At 49.1% G+C, this 15619-nt stretch overlaps 1 protein-coding gene across 1 annotated transcript in view; it reads left to right on the forward strand.

Moving 5' to 3' along the window:
• Positions 1-15619, forward strand: part of LOC146869642 (E3 ubiquitin-protein ligase TRIM39-like) — a 137002-nt gene that overhangs the window by 50053 nt on the left and 71330 nt on the right. The gene's annotated exons all lie outside the window — the stretch shown is intronic.

Raw genomic sequence — 15619 nt, forward strand, 5'->3', positions numbered from 1 at the left:
AACCGGAGATTTCCCATAGAAATCAATTGAGCGCCCGACGGCTCAAAAGCACCCAGCACCCAGCCGTCCGAGTGGCCCTGGCAGTGAAAACTCTACTCTTACCTACTTCCCCACTTGCCCTGAGTAAGTGACCAGGAGCCCAGCTCCCACAGCCACGTGGCTTGCTAGTCAGCAGCGCTCAACCAAGGCCCCCCCTATCCCTCCTAGGATAACATTGGGCCTAACTCTCTCTGCACCCAGCCGCCCTAAAGCCGCTGAGGGTGAACCAACTGTACCTACCTGACACTGGGGGACCCCTGAGTCTATGCCCAGAACTTCAACTCTGCCAGTCGAGTACTTACCATTAAACCGCTAACTTCATTTTTCTCTTAGGGTAACATTGACTGGCTTTTTCTTGAAAATTCTTTTAAGTGTGGACTTTTCAAATCTCAAAATATTCACCAAAAATCAGCCGAGTAACAAAAACGAATTTACTCACCTGCTCTTAGGTGAGCTCCCAGTGCTGGATCTTGGTGCCCAGCACTGACTCAGAAAAATACTTACAACTGTACTTACCTGTAACCCAATTTTCTTCCATAGGAAACCATTGACTGTTTTTCTGTGAAATTTCTTCTGTCGATTTCTGCAGTCTTTAAATATTCTTCAAAAATCGTATAATATCTGAAAACGTAATTACTTACCTGTTTTGGATAAAGGTCCTAGTACTGAGTCTAGGCACCCAGTACTGGATTACAAAAGTAACGAGAACGTACTGTACCTGCAACTTGAATTTTCTTCCATAGGGAATCATTGATTGTTTTCTTTGAAATATTTTCTAAGTGTCATCTTTTAAAATAGTTAAATATTGTTTAAAAATCATTACAGTAATTAAGTCGACTTTCCTCACTTTATTCTGAGTACTGACCCAGGACTGAATTAGGATCCAGTCCTGGAATTCCAAAAGTAATCTGATGCAAATAACTTAAATTGTCCATTGAGCTCAATGTATTGTTGTTTAAAATAGAGTTGCCTATTGCAACCACTTGTAACTGTTTACAAAAATCAATTGCATATTGCTAAAGTATTTATATGAAACATCTCATTCTGAGAAAGTATATTTTAAACCCAAAGTGTTGGTTCTAAAATAAAACAAGCATATTTTTTTTTATATAAACCATTGGCTTAAAGTTCAGTCATTAAGTGTGTGAGACCATTTGCTGACTGGAGTGTGTACAACAAATGCTTTACACTGTCCTCTGATGTTGCCTTACTGCTCGCCCAAGCTACCACTTTAGATAGTAAGGTTATATCTAACTTTAACCTCTGTCAACCCTGGGGGACTGTGGACTCTGTACACCCTGTACCTATTAAGGAACAGTATATACAGAACCACTTTCTCACATTGGTGGATCAGCGGTGGGATACAAACTTGCATTTGTTCGACTACTTGGATACCATCTGATCACACGACAGAACTCTTAAAATTGCCTTTAGAATTCTGATTGGTCTTTCCAAAATTACTAAAAGTCTTGCTAGGGCCTTGCTCAAGTCCCATTAGAATTTTAGAAAAATAAAATTCACTATAGTCAGGGTAGAGGATTAGAACTGTCAGGTTAGAATGTCTCAAATAAACCCAGCTGTTAGTGACAATAATAACATGGACCTGGTGGAGGAGCTCGACCTCACACCTTACTTACACTTGTCTTTCAAGGAATTGAGGTCCTTATGCAAAATTAAAAATTTACCAATGGGTCTGCATCCAACCAAACTAGGGCTCCAGGAGCTCTTGGCTGAGTATGCTAAGGACCACCCATCTGAACATGGTGATGGCCAGTCAGATGAGAAAAGGAAGAAGAGGAGGTTGACAATAACCCCCCCCCCCCCCATACTATCCCTTAGGGAGGAGAGGGCACCCATACCCTCCAATCCAAGGATTAGCATCTGGGCACCTAGAGACTACACAGGTAGCTCTGGCACCAGAGAAAACACTGGGGTATCCCCCAGTGAAGAGGACAGCCTTGTGAGGCTGGCCAAAAGACTAGAGCTAGAGTCCAGGCTCCTGGCTCTAGAAAAAGAAAGGAGAGAGATGGGTTTAGCACCCATCAATGGTGGCAGCAATAATAAAAATAAGGATAGGGAGGAAACTTGTGACCTTAAAATCCCCAAAGGGATTGTCCCTAAATTTGAGGGAGGTGATGATATCACCAAGTGGTTCACAGCCTTTGAGAGGGCTTGTGATATCAGAAAAGTAAAGACACCTCTCTGGGGGGCACTCCTGTAGGAACTGTTCTCTGGTAACTGCAGAGACAGTCTTCTGACCCTTTCTGGGCCAGAAGCAGGATCCTATGACCTCATGAAGAAAGCTCTGATTGATTGAGGGATTTGGATTCACCACTGAGGAGTAAAGAATTGGGTTCAGGGGGGCTGACAAAACCCAGACCCAGTCCTGGATTGATTTTGTAGACTTCTCAGTGAAGACACTGGATGGTTGGTTAGCTGGACATGGTGTGCAGGATTTTACTGGATTGTATAATTTATTCATGAAGGAACATGTATTGAGTAACTGCACAAATGAAAAGTTGCATCAGCATTTGGTAGACCTAGGTCTAATTTCTCCCCAAGAATTGGGAAAGAAGGCAGACCACTGGGTCAAGACTAGGGTGACAAGGACAACCACTGGGGTGACCAAAAGAAAGTGGTCACAAAACCTCCCCAGGGGAAAGGTGGTGAGAATCCCCAAGATAAAAAGTCTGAGTCTTCCAAAGGGCCCCAAAAACCTGTTCAGGTGGGTGGGACCCAAACTACTCCCTATGTGCCCCAACCATATAGGGGGAAGACCTTTGACCCCTTAAAGGCCTGGTGTAATAACTGTAAGAAGTCAGGACACCTAACTGTAGCTTGCCCCCAAAATAAAGCCCCTAAGGCACCCAGTACAGCTACTCCTGGGGCAGCAAGCATACAAATGGGATTAGAGGTGTACCCTGAGCAAATCTGGGAACACACTGAAGCTAGTCTAGTCTCCTTGGGAGAAGTGGAGTTCGCCACTGTAGCTGTGTGGCCCCCCAACTTGAAGAAATACTTACAGTACCCCTGGGTGAATGGAACTAGGGTAGAAGCTTTGAGGGATGCAGGTGCCAGTGTCACTATGGTGAAAGACACACTGGTTTCCCCTGAGCAATACTTGATTGGGAAGTCTTACCCAGCCACCAACGCTGACAGTGTCACCACTAGTCATCCCATGGTAACATTAGGCTGGGGGGGTGGGTTACTGGCCTGAAACAGGTAGTTGTCTCTCCAAAGTTGCCAGCTGCCTGTCTGCTTGGAAATGATCTAGAAACCTCAGCCTGGGCTGAGGTTGAGCTAAAGGCGCATGCAGCCATGCTGGGCATCCCTGAATTGGTGTGTGTGCAAACCAGAGCACAGAGCAAGAGAAAGGGTGAAAAAGTAGGTCTGGAGCCTGAAATGATGGCCCAGCCAACCAAGAGAAAAGAAAAGACTGGCGAACCAGCTTCTACAAAGCAAAACATTCAGGACCCCTCTCCCCAGGGAGAGGATTTGGATACCCCTGAGGGAACGGAGTCCATGGAGCTTGACCCTTACCAGGTTGAACTCTTGGGCCCAGGGGGACCATCTAGGGAAGAGCTGTGCCAGGGTCAGCAAGACTGTCCCATTCTTGAAAGCCTGAGGCAGCAAGCTGTTTCAGAAGCAAGGGGAGATGTCAGTGGTACCCACAGAGCTTATTGGGAAGAGGGATTACTGTATGCTGAGGCAAGAAACCCCACTCCTGGAGCCACCAGGAGGGTGGTAGTGCCACAGAAGTACAGGGAGTTCCTCCTAACTTTGGCTCATGACATCCCCCTAGCTGGACATCTGGGGCAATCCAAAACTTGGGAAAGGCTAGTGAGTCACTTCTACTGGCCCCAGATGCACCAAAAGGTGAAGGAGTTTGTCAGCTCCTGTGTCACCTGTCAAGCCAGTGGCAAGACAGGTGGCCACCCAAAGGCCCCCCTCATCCCACTACCAGTGGTGGGGGTCCCCTTTGAAAGGGTAGGAGTGGACATTGTGGTTGCACTTGAACCTCCCACAGCCTCAGGGAACAAATTATTTTATAGTGGTAGTGGATCATGCCACTAGGTACCCTGAAGCAATTCCACTTAGGACTACTACAGCTCCTGCAGTAGCCAAGGCCCTCCTGGGTGTCTTCACCAGAGTGGGGTTTCCTAAGTTTCAGACAGAGGTTCCAACTTCATGTCTGCTTACCTAACACACATGTGGAAGAGTGTGGAGTGCAGTATAAGTTTACTACACCCTACCACCCACAAACCAATGGCCTTGTTGAGAGATTCAACAAGACATTGAAAGGTATGATCATGGGTCTCCCTGAAAAACTCAAAAGGAGATGGGATGTCCTATTACCATGCCTGCTTTTCGCTTACAGGGAGGTACCACAGAAGGGAGTAGGTTTCTCACCCTTTGAACTTCTGTTTGGACATCCTGTGAGGGGACCACTTTGTCTTGTAAAAGAGGGCTGGAAGAGGCCTCTCCAAGAGCCCAAACAAGACATAGTGGACTATGTGCTTGGCCTAAGGTCCAGAATGGCTGAGTACATGGAAAAAGCATCCAAGAACCTTGAGGCCAGCCAGGAGCTCCAGAAGCACTGGTATGACCAAACAGCTGCACTGGTTGAATTTCAACCTGGGCAACAGGTGTGGGGTTTGGAGCCAGTGGCACCAAGGGCTCTCCAAGATAAATGGAGTGGCCCTTACCCTATCCTAGAAAGAAAGAGTGAGGTCACCTACTTAGTTGACCTGGGCACTAGCAGGATACCCAAGAGGGTCATCCATGTGAACCGCCTCAAGCTCTACAATGACAGGGCTGGCATCACCATGCTGATGGTGACTGATGAGGAGCAGGAAGCAGAGAGTGAGCCTCTCCCTGACCTCCTCTCGTACAGCCCAAAAGATGGTTCAGTAGATGGTGTGATCTTCTCAGACACCCTCTCTGCCCAACAGCAGACTGACTACAAGCAGGTCTTGCAGCAGTATGCTAGCCTCTTTTCCCTGACCCCTGGTCTGACAAACTGGTGTACCCATGATGTGGACACTGGTGACAGTGCCCCTGTCAAAAACAAAATCTATCGACAGTCAGACCAAGTCAAGGAGAGCATCAAAGCTGAGGTCAGCAAGATGCTGGAGTTAGGGGTCATTGAACCCTCTGAGAGCCCCTGGGCCAGCCCAGTGGTTCTGGTCCCCAAACCTCATCAACCAGGTGAAAAGAGAGAGATGAGGTTCTGTGTGGACTATTGAGGGCTCAACTCTGTCACCAAGACAGATGCTCACCCTATCCCAAGAGCAGATGAGCTGATAGATAAATTAGGGGCTGCCCAGTTCCTCAGTACCTTTGACATGACTGCAGGGTACTGGCAGATTGGCATGGCCCCAGGAGCAAAAGAAAAAACTATATTCTCCACCCCTGATGGGCATTATCAGTTTACTGTGATGCCCTTTGGGTTAAAGAATGCCCCTGCCACTTTCCAGAGGCTGGTGAACCATGTCCTGGCTGGGCTGGAGTCCTTTAGTGCAGCTTATCTTGATGATATTGCTGTCTTTAGCGCCACCTGGCAGGATCACCTGATTCACCTTGGGAAAGTCTTAGAGGCTCTGCACAATGCAGGCCTCACTATCAAGGCATCCAAATGCTAGATAGGGCAGGGCACTGTGGTGTACTTGGGCCACCTTGTAGGTGGAGGCCAGGTACAGCCCTTACAGCCCAAGATCCAGGCCATCATGGACTGGATAGCTCCAACAACCCAGACCCAAGTCAGGGCATTCCTTGGCTTGACTGGATACTACAGGAGGTTTGTGAAGGGGTATGGGTCCATTGTGACCCCCCTCACAGAACTCTCCTCCAAGAAGATGCCCAAGAAAGTGAACTGGACAGTCAGTTGCCGAAAGGCTTTTGACACCCTAAAACAAGCAATGAGCTCCGCACCAATTCTAAAAGCTCCAGATTATGCCAAGCAGTTCATAGTGCAGACTGATGCCTCTGAGCGAGGGATAGGAGCGGTCCTATCCCAGACCAATAATGAAGGCCAAGACCAACCTGTTGCTTTTCTAAGCAGGAGGCTACTCCCCAGAGAGCAGCTTTGGAGTGCCATTGAGAGGGAGGCCTTTGCTGTGGTTTGGTCCCTGAAGAAGTTGAGACCATACCTGTTTGGGACTCACTTCCTGGTTCAAACTGACCACAGACCTCTCAGATGGCTAATGCAGATGAAAGGGGAAAATCCAAAACTACTAAGGTGGTCCATCTCCCTACAGGGAATGGACTTTGAAGTGGAACACAGACCAGGGACTTCCCATGCCAATGCAGATGGACTTTCCAGGTTCTTCCACTTAGACAGTGAAGACTCCATAGGGCAAGGTTAGTCTCACCTTTTGTTTGGGGGGGGTGGGGGAGGCGGCTTGTGTGAGAAATTGCCATCTTTCTTGCATGGTATGCCCCCACTTTTTGCTGAATGTACTTTGACTGAGTGTGCCCTGGACTCCTGCCAATCAGGTGCCCAGGGCCTATGTTCCTTCCCTAAAACAAACAAAACCCAAATTGGCAAACCCTGGCCACATGTCAGCCCCTGGTAAATGGTATCCTAGGTACCCAGGGCCTTGTGACCAGGGAAGCCCTATAATGGCTGCAGCACTCATTGTGCCACCCTTAGAGGCCCTGTACCCTAACACCCACACACTGCTCCTGCAGGCTGAGTGTCTGGATACACGACAAAACAGAGTCGACATGGCACACAGCCCTGTGTGCCATGCCCACCACTTACACTGCCCTGGCATACATCAGCCACCCCTCTAGCTGGGTGCCCTATGCCAGTGGTGTGGGCACAGAGGCAGGAGCCCTCTGCCCCTACAGTACCCAGGTCCATTCCTGGGCCCTGTAAGTGCAGTGCTGCCAGCTAAGAGTATATGGTGCTGGGAGCTTGTCAAACATGAACTCCACAGCACCATACTGGCAGCACTGAAGTCTGAGAAGTTTGGTATCAAACTGCTCAGCACATTAAATCCACACTGATGCCAGTGTGTGATTTAATGTACAAAGCACCACAGAGGGCATCTTCGAGAGGCACCCTGAAACCTAAACCTACCATCCACGTCTGCTCTGAGGCTGCCTAGGCTGCCACCCAGCAGACATGTTGCTGGACCCCTGGGTAGGAGAGCCCCTGCTCTCCTGGTCCTGCAACAATGCACATCCTGGGCGAGGTGCTAAATCTCCTCCCCCAGGATGGGCAGGGGGAAGCTTCAAAGGCATGCGGCCTCTGTGAGCTTCCCCAGGCCCCTGCAACCCCCACTCTGGCGGGAAGCTTAGGCCGGAAACCCCAAATAAGGACAGGGGATGTGCCAGCCTGCCCACCCCACCCCTTAGGTGGGGGAGGCGAGGTGAAGCACATCTCCGGGCTCTCGCCATCTTGAAGATGGGGAGCCCTACCCTATCAGGACTAGGCTACTGCATCCCTCCCACAGGAGAGAGGCAGGATAGGGGGTGTACCCACCCCAGGACGAGGACCCATTGGTCCCTGCCCTTCACCAATCTGTAACGCCCCTAAATCTAGTATTTAGGGGCACCCTGAACCTTCCTTCCCCAGATTCCAGATTCGAAAACTGCAAGAAGAACAAAGACCTGCCCTGCAGCTGCTAAAAAGAGGAAGACACCAACTGCTTTGGCCCCAGCCCTACCGGCCTGTCGACCCTCGAACTTGCTCCTGCTCCAGCGCGGCATCTCTTGTGGCCAGCAACCTCACCAACTCCGGAGGACCTGGCTACCTTTGGGCTCTAAGCCCCTGGGACTCCCATGAGTAGAGGCTCTACTCAAACTATTTCTAACCCCTGGCAGCAGGCCGGAACCGCGAACCCAGCACACTCTGCACCAGCCAAGCCTGGCCAGTGCTGGAGTGGACAAAGACCCCGAGGACGACCCCACGGCGACTGTGACCCCGAGTCCGGCACCCAAGGACCCCCCTCGACACTCCCGAAGAAGCCTGCAGCCTCAGTACAAGGTGCCACCCCAACCGCGATCAACAGAGGGTAAGATTTCCCGACACCAAAAGGCACCCCTGCACGCGGCGCCCTGTGCCCAATCCTGGGGAACCCACCTAACCTCCAACTTACCTCTCGAAGTGGTGGTGGCACCTGATGAGTCCTCCTCCCCGAGCCTGCAGTCTTTTTCCAAACCGGAGATTTTCCATAGAAATCAATTGAGCGCCCGACGGCTCAAAAGCACCCTGCACCCAGCCGCCCGAGTGGCCCTGGCAGTGAAAACTCTACTCTTACCTACTTCCCCACTTGCCCTGAGTAAGTGACCAGGAGCCCAGCTCCCACAGCCACGTGGCTTGCCTGTCAGCAGCCACCAACCAAGGCCCCCCTATCCCTCAAAGGATAACATTGGGCCTAACTCTCTCTGCACCCGGCCGCCCTAAAGCCGCTGAGGGTGAACCAACTGTACCTACCTGACACTGTGGGACCCCTGAGTCTATGCCCAGAACTTCAACTCTGCCAGTCGAGTACTTACCCTTAAACCGCGAACTTCATTTTTCTCATAGGGTAACATTGACTGGCTTTTTCTTGAAAATTCTTCTAAGTGTGGACTTTTCAAATCTCAAAATATTCACCAAAAATCAGCCGAGTAACAAAAACGAATTTACTCACCTGCTCTTAGGTGACCTCCCAGTGCTGGATCTTGGTGCCCAGCACTGACTCAGAAAAATACTTACAACTGTACTTACCTGTAACCCAATTTTCTTCCATAGGAAACCATTGTCTGTTTTTCTGTGAAATTTCTTCTAAGTGTCGATTTCTGCAATCTTTAAATATTCTTCAAAAATCGCATAATATCTGAAAACGTAATTACTTACCTGTTTTGGATAAAGGTCCCAGTACTGAGTCTAGGCACCCAGTACTGGATTACAAAAGTAACGAGAACGTACTGTACCTGCAACTTGAATTTTCTTCCATAGGGAATCATTGATTGTTTTCTTTGAAATATTTTCGAAGTGTCAACTTTTAAAATGGTTAAATATTGTTTAAAGATCATTACAGTAATTAAGTCCACTTTCATCACTTGATTCGGAGTACTGACCCAGGACTGAATTAGGATCCAGTCCTGGAATTCCAAAAGTAATCTGATGCAAATAACTTAAATTGTCCATTGAGCTCAATGTATTGTTGTTTAAAATAGAGTTGCCTATTGCAACCACTTGTAACTGTTTACAAAAATCAATTGCATATTGCAAAAGTATTTATATGAAACATCTCATTCTGAGAAAGTATATTTTAAACCCAAAGTGTTGGTTCTAAAATAAAACAAGCATATTTTTTTTTATATAAACCATTGGCCTAAAGTTCAGTCATTGAGTGTGTGAGACCATTTGCTGACTGAGTGTGTACAACAAATGCTTTACACTGTCCTCTGATGTTGCCTTACTGCTCGACCAAGCTACCACTTTAGAGAGTAAGGTTATATCTAACTTTAACCTCTGTCAACCCTGGGGGACTGTGGACTCTGTACACCCTCCCTGTACCTATTAAGGAACAGTATTTACAGAGCCACTTTCTCACAGAGAGCAAATATGGCTTGGGGGCCTGGAGCCACTAACACCCCCTGAACAATTATATTTAAGTTTTGTGGGAAGTTGGTTACTATTGGCAGAGGTACCCTGGGAACCCCTGTTAGGGCCTCAGGCTCTCTCCAACCGTGACAGATACTCCTTGTTGGTGGAGGTATTGGGGTGGGAGGTGGGTGGCGGGGGATGTTTAGATTTCCTGGACTAAAGTTATTTCAATTCACACATAGGCACAGGGAACCCACTACATTTTCACGAGCTCACCTTAGCTGGCAACCTCCCTAGATGACAGATGACCTCGCATACAAGTAATTCCCAGCCTGGGGGTCTGAACTTTATAACGTGGAACGTTCGAGGGATGCTTAATAAAATAAAGAGAAGCGTTGTCCTTCAGCAAGCCAATCGCTGGGAAGCGGATATACTCCTACTGCAAGAGACCCATCTACTAGACAATAAAGCCCCATGTCTTGCCCGGTTTGGTTATGACACAGTATACCACTCAGGGTTCACATGCGGCTCTCGCGGAACGGCCATTCTTGGGCACCGCCGGATCCCCTTCACTTTGTCCAAACTCTGGTCAGATCCAGGGGAACGATGCACCATAGTGACAGGTACATTATACAGTGAAACAACCATTGGCAATGTTTACGCCCCTCAGCCCTTAGGACACACTTTATTGACAAAATCAGACCACTCTGGGGAAAACTCCCAGACGGTCTAATAATACTGGACGGCGACTGGAATAACACCATGTCACGCTTGGACCACCGGCGTGAGTCAGGACATGGGCCCCAATCGGGAGATTCCAAACTCCACCAGCTAGCCGCCACGCTGTGGTGGTCAGATGCCTGGCGGGCATATCACCCCACGGAACTGGGCTTCACATTCCTTTCAGCTGTACACGGCTCCCTATCCAGAATAGACTTCTTCTTCTTACCATGCAGCCACAAACATAGGGCCTCACATGTCTCTATCCTGTCCAGAGGCCTCTCCGACTACCCCTGGTTCTACTTAGACTACACACTGGGCAAACAAACCCCCCTTAGGATGGCGCATGTCACCCTGGCACCTCCGCGTCCCGGGTTACCAAGACATTCTCCGACAGGCAGTTACAGACTATCTAACGTCCAATGTGGCACTACCCCCTCCAGTGTTATACTGTGGGAAGCTTTTAAACCCACAATCCGCGGGGTGGACATCCGCTTTCACGCTGGGGAAAAACGCAAGCTCCTCGCACAAATAGTAGACCTAGAAAATTGCCAGAGGACTCTTGAAGCCGAACCTGCAGAGTCCTCAAGCCCAATACTCGGTGCGGCTTTATCCAACATGCACGCCAGCGCGCGCCTGGCCCCAACGGTTTCCTTAGTGACTTCCTACGACCAGAAATGGCGCAGCTCAGCCACATCTGTTGGATGCACTACATGAGGCTCTGGAGCAGCACATCTTACTTCCTGATTGGCGCCATGCCTAGATAGTGGTGTTCCTTAAACCAGACCATGCCCCAGAAGAACCATCTTCTTACCGCCCCATCTTCCTTCAAAATTTTGAACCCAAACTGTTGGGTAAGGTCCTTGCTGACCGCCTCCGCACGTGTATCCACAAACTGATCCGCCCGGACCAAGCCAGCCTCATGCCGCACCGTTTTGCCCAGCACAATATTAGATGGGTTCACTATGCCATTGCGAAGGCCCCGGAGCTGGGCTGCCCTGTGGCCATTCATTTGGCTGATATAGATAAGGCGTTCGATTCCCTAAGTTGGATTAATTTATTTCAGCTCCTCCGATCTCTCAAGTTTGGTCCACGCTTTTTGTCTTGCATACAATTATTACAGAGAGCTCTCGGCCTCTGTGCCGGTAGCAGGTTTCCGGTCAGCACCCTTCCCAATTCGTCGGGGTACAAGGCAGGGTTGCCCCCCGTATCCATTGCTATTTGCGCTCGCCACAGAGCCCTTAGCTACATGGGTGCGGCGGGACCCATTAATTCGTGGGTATGAATGGTCACAGGATCGGGCTGACAGAATTGCACTATATGCAGACAACGTATTATTCTTTTTAACCGATCTGGATTTTCGGGCCCCCTTATTTTCCAGATACTTCGGGTGTTTGGGGAGACCTCCGGCTTTGGAGCCTGTCCAGAGAAGTCAGTGTTATTTGTGCGAGGCTCCTGGGCTTTGCAGTTATCCCACACAACCGAGGGCTTCAAATATCTGGGGGTCTTTATCTCGCCTTGTCCCACGATATCTTGGGAACATGATATCAATCCACGCACGTGGTTCGCCCAGGTTAATGCTCTCCATAACCATTTCCTATGGGGAGGGGGCGTCATCCATGTTGCGCTACAAACCTGCACGCAGCAGACTTACTGTGGCGGGATTGCGGTGGCCGATATATATGCCTACTATGCAGCATCTCATCTGTTGAATATCAACGAGTGGTGGTACAGCCCATACACTGATCCAGCGTTTGCTGTGGAGTGAGTTACTGTTATATTTGGAGGTCTATAGTTGGCAATGGTTTGCAACTTTGTACAAATAGGGACCCTTGCGTCTAGTCAGGGTAAGAGGCTACACTCCTAAAATAACCCCTGCTCACCCCGTTGGTAGCTTGGCACAAGCAGGCAGGCTTATCTCAGAGGCAGTGTGTAAAGCATTTGTGAACACATACAGTAATACAGTGAAAACACTACAAATGTTTAGAAAAATAAGTAATCTTTACTAGACTTATCACAAGACCAAACGACAAAAATCCACAATACTGTAATCAAAAATAGGCCTTAAAATGGTAGGAAATAGCTCAGTTCACTTAAGATTGCAAATGCAACACTTTACTCTCAAAGTACCTTGGATGCGTAACGCAAAACAAACAAAAGGGTCTCAGAGAAGGTGATTCCTTACACTCAGGGAGGTGGATGTGTCGGTTCCTTACTGCTCCGCAGGGGAGTTGAGGCTCGCTTCCTTACTTTGTGGGAAGTTGATGCGCAGGTTTCTTACTGCAATCCGATGCGATGACGCTACTGTGCGATGCAACCAAATGGCGTCTTGGTTGCGATGCAACAACGTAAATGAGATGCGTGCACGCCCAACGTCCGTGCGGCGACTCGGTGATCTTCTGAGCCATGGCAGGCCCTGCGACACGCTTCTCCGGTGAAGCGACGGCGATCTCTGCGGCGGCGGCATGCTTCTCTGGTGATGCGATGCGCTTCGGTGATGCGACGGTGACAGCGGCGGCACGCTTCCTCGGCGATGCGACGGCACCTGCTGCTTTAGCGACACTCTTCTTCTTCGTTGAGTCGCGCTTCCAGTTCCATGCATTCTCTCAGAAGGCCCAGCACAACAGCAGGCACTTCAGTTCCTAGCAAGGGAGCTGGTGCAGAAGTCTTGCATCCCTGAGACTTCAGGCAGGGCAAGCTCAAAGTTCAAGCCCTTGGAGATCTTCTTCAAGATGATGAAAGCACACTAAGTCCTCTTCTCCTTTCTTTGGCAATGCAGCAGCCACTGCAGGCCAACCCCCAAACAGCACTCAGCACAGGGGCAGTCTCCTCCTTAAGTTTCCGGGTTCTTCTCGTCAGCAGAGGTTTGTCTTGATTCCCAGAAGTGATCTAAAGTTCTGGGATCTGGGTCCCCCTTTTTATACACACAAATCCTTCCTCTTTGAAGGCAGAGAGTGTCTGTACCTAGTCCAAACCAGTTCTGGGTGCATTCTGCCAGTGCACAACTTCTTCCTTTGTCAGTGTGGGCCAGGGTCATCAGACGCACCACAGGAGGTGGAGCCAGCATTGTGGAAGGCAGGCACAGCCCTATTCAGGCCCAGGTGCTAATCCTCCCACCACTCCCAATGCAGATAGGCCTATTCAGCCTAGTGCTGACTCACCCTGTCTCCTGGAGCCACCCCCAGCCCCTGTCACTCACAAACCAGATATGCAATACACAACCTAGCAGAGGCAGGCTGGATGGTTAGGCAAGAAAATACCTACTTTCTAAAAATGGTATTTTCAAACACAGAATGTTAAAACCAACTCACTAAAAGATGTATTTTTCATTCTGAGTTCAGGCATACTAAATTGTTTTTCTACCATGTTCCCTGGGTCAGTTATGATTATAAGATGTTATAATCAAAACTGTCCATTCTGGTCTATCGGGACAGGTAGCCTTGCAATAGTGAACAACGAAATTGGCTGTAATTCACTATCCGTACATGCCACACACATCAGGGCATGTCCTACTTCTTACATACAATGCACCCTGCCCTTGGGCCTACCTTAGGTGTGTCTGATATGTAGAAAAGGGAAGGTTTAGGGACTGGCAAGTGGGTGCACTTTCCAAGTCAACATGGCAGCACTAGGCTGCACACAGGCTCTTCAATGGCAGTCCTGAGCCACAGTTTACAAGCTGCTCCGGTGGGTGGCACAATCAGTGCTGCAAGTCCACCAGCAGCATTTGATTTACAAGCAAAGTGTATACACGGTGCACTGTACTAGGGTCTGATAAGTAAACCAAATAAGCCAATCATGGAGTCACTAATCCATTACAACCATTTACAAAAGGGAGCACTTGCACTTCGGCACTAAATAGCAGCGGCAAAGTGCCCAAAGCATCTAGACCAGCAAAAACATGTAAAAACACAGGAGGCAACAGCAAAAACATGGAAGGGAGACCCACGCCAATGGTGCTAGGTCTAACACTTGCAATAAAGGGTACTCCCCTCGTGAGCCTCCTCCAGTCGCAAAAACCTTGACCACTCGACCCCCGCCTGCAGAACCATCATCCAGCCCTGGTGTTATATCGTGAAGAAAATGGGCTGGGACGGGCACCTGACACATACAACCTCTCTGTAGCAGGGTACCTACCTGCGACCTGTCGCCGAGCTTCCAGGCTTCCGAGAATGGGAGCTCATTGGAATCTGTACCCTGAGTGACATTCTGCTGGAACCCACTCTCCAATCTTTTCAGCAACTGCAACTAGAATACCACTTGCACTGGACACAGTTTTACAAATATCAGCAGCTGAGACTCGCCCTGACTCCCCTAATCTGCCCGCTTGGAGGTCTACCAGAATTTCACTCCCTAGAGGGACGTTTACTAATGGGGGATCTTGGCATGCATAAGATCCGGGAAAATCTACCAGACACTGACTACCCATACCCAAACCACACTACACAAACGCCGGGATGCGTGGGAAGCCATCATCCCCAACCTTACAGAGGATGACTGGGCTGAGGCTCTAGCTAGTCCCGAGGTGCCACTATAGCCACACAATACCGCCTAATTCAGTTTAAATACCTCCACTGAGCATACTACACCTGCTCCCACCTCTGGAGGATCGGCCTTATCCCCCACATGTCTGAGATGCGGAGAATCGGAGGGGACTTTCCTACACATGGTCTGGAGCTGTGGGGCACTGCAACCATTTTGCCATAAACTATCTTCTTGTCTGGGTTGGGTCCTGTCCTGGCATCTTCCATTCGATCCCAAGCTTTTCTTACTTCACAGCACCGATGGGATAGGAGAAAATTGCTATAAACGACATCTGCTATTCTTGGGCCTCATACTTGCCAAGCGGGGCATTGCCCAAACGTGGAAGGGTACCTCTCCGCCATTAATGGGTGGGTGGAGAAAGGCCATGGGGCAGATGCATGGAGGCTGAAATCTCGGAGTACCAGGCATGTGGTTGTCCACAAAAACATAGGAAAATATGGTCTTGCTGGGCAACATACCGCGGCACAGACGTGCCTCCTCTGCCGACATCAGACCCTCACTAAGCCAGGCAATCAAATCAAACTTGACCATATTTAGGTAAGATGAGTCGCTCTGTCATCCAAACATGTACACCTGGACATTTTACTTCTAGTGGAACATGTAGTAATCTGTGCCAAGTTTAGTTATTGGGCCTGTATGTTCACAGGCAATGTTGTTGTTTGGATATAATTGGTACCATCTCATATAAACTATATCCGAAATATATGCTTCGAGCACCGCCCGCTATGTACCGTTAAAGTCAACAAAATTTGTTAATAATAAAAAAAAAGA

Source organism: Triturus cristatus, chromosome 1_1 (genome assembly GCF_964204655.1).
Source record: "Triturus cristatus chromosome 1_1, aTriCri1.1, whole genome shotgun sequence".
Taxonomy (NCBI): domain Eukaryota; kingdom Metazoa; phylum Chordata; class Amphibia; order Caudata; family Salamandridae; genus Triturus; species Triturus cristatus.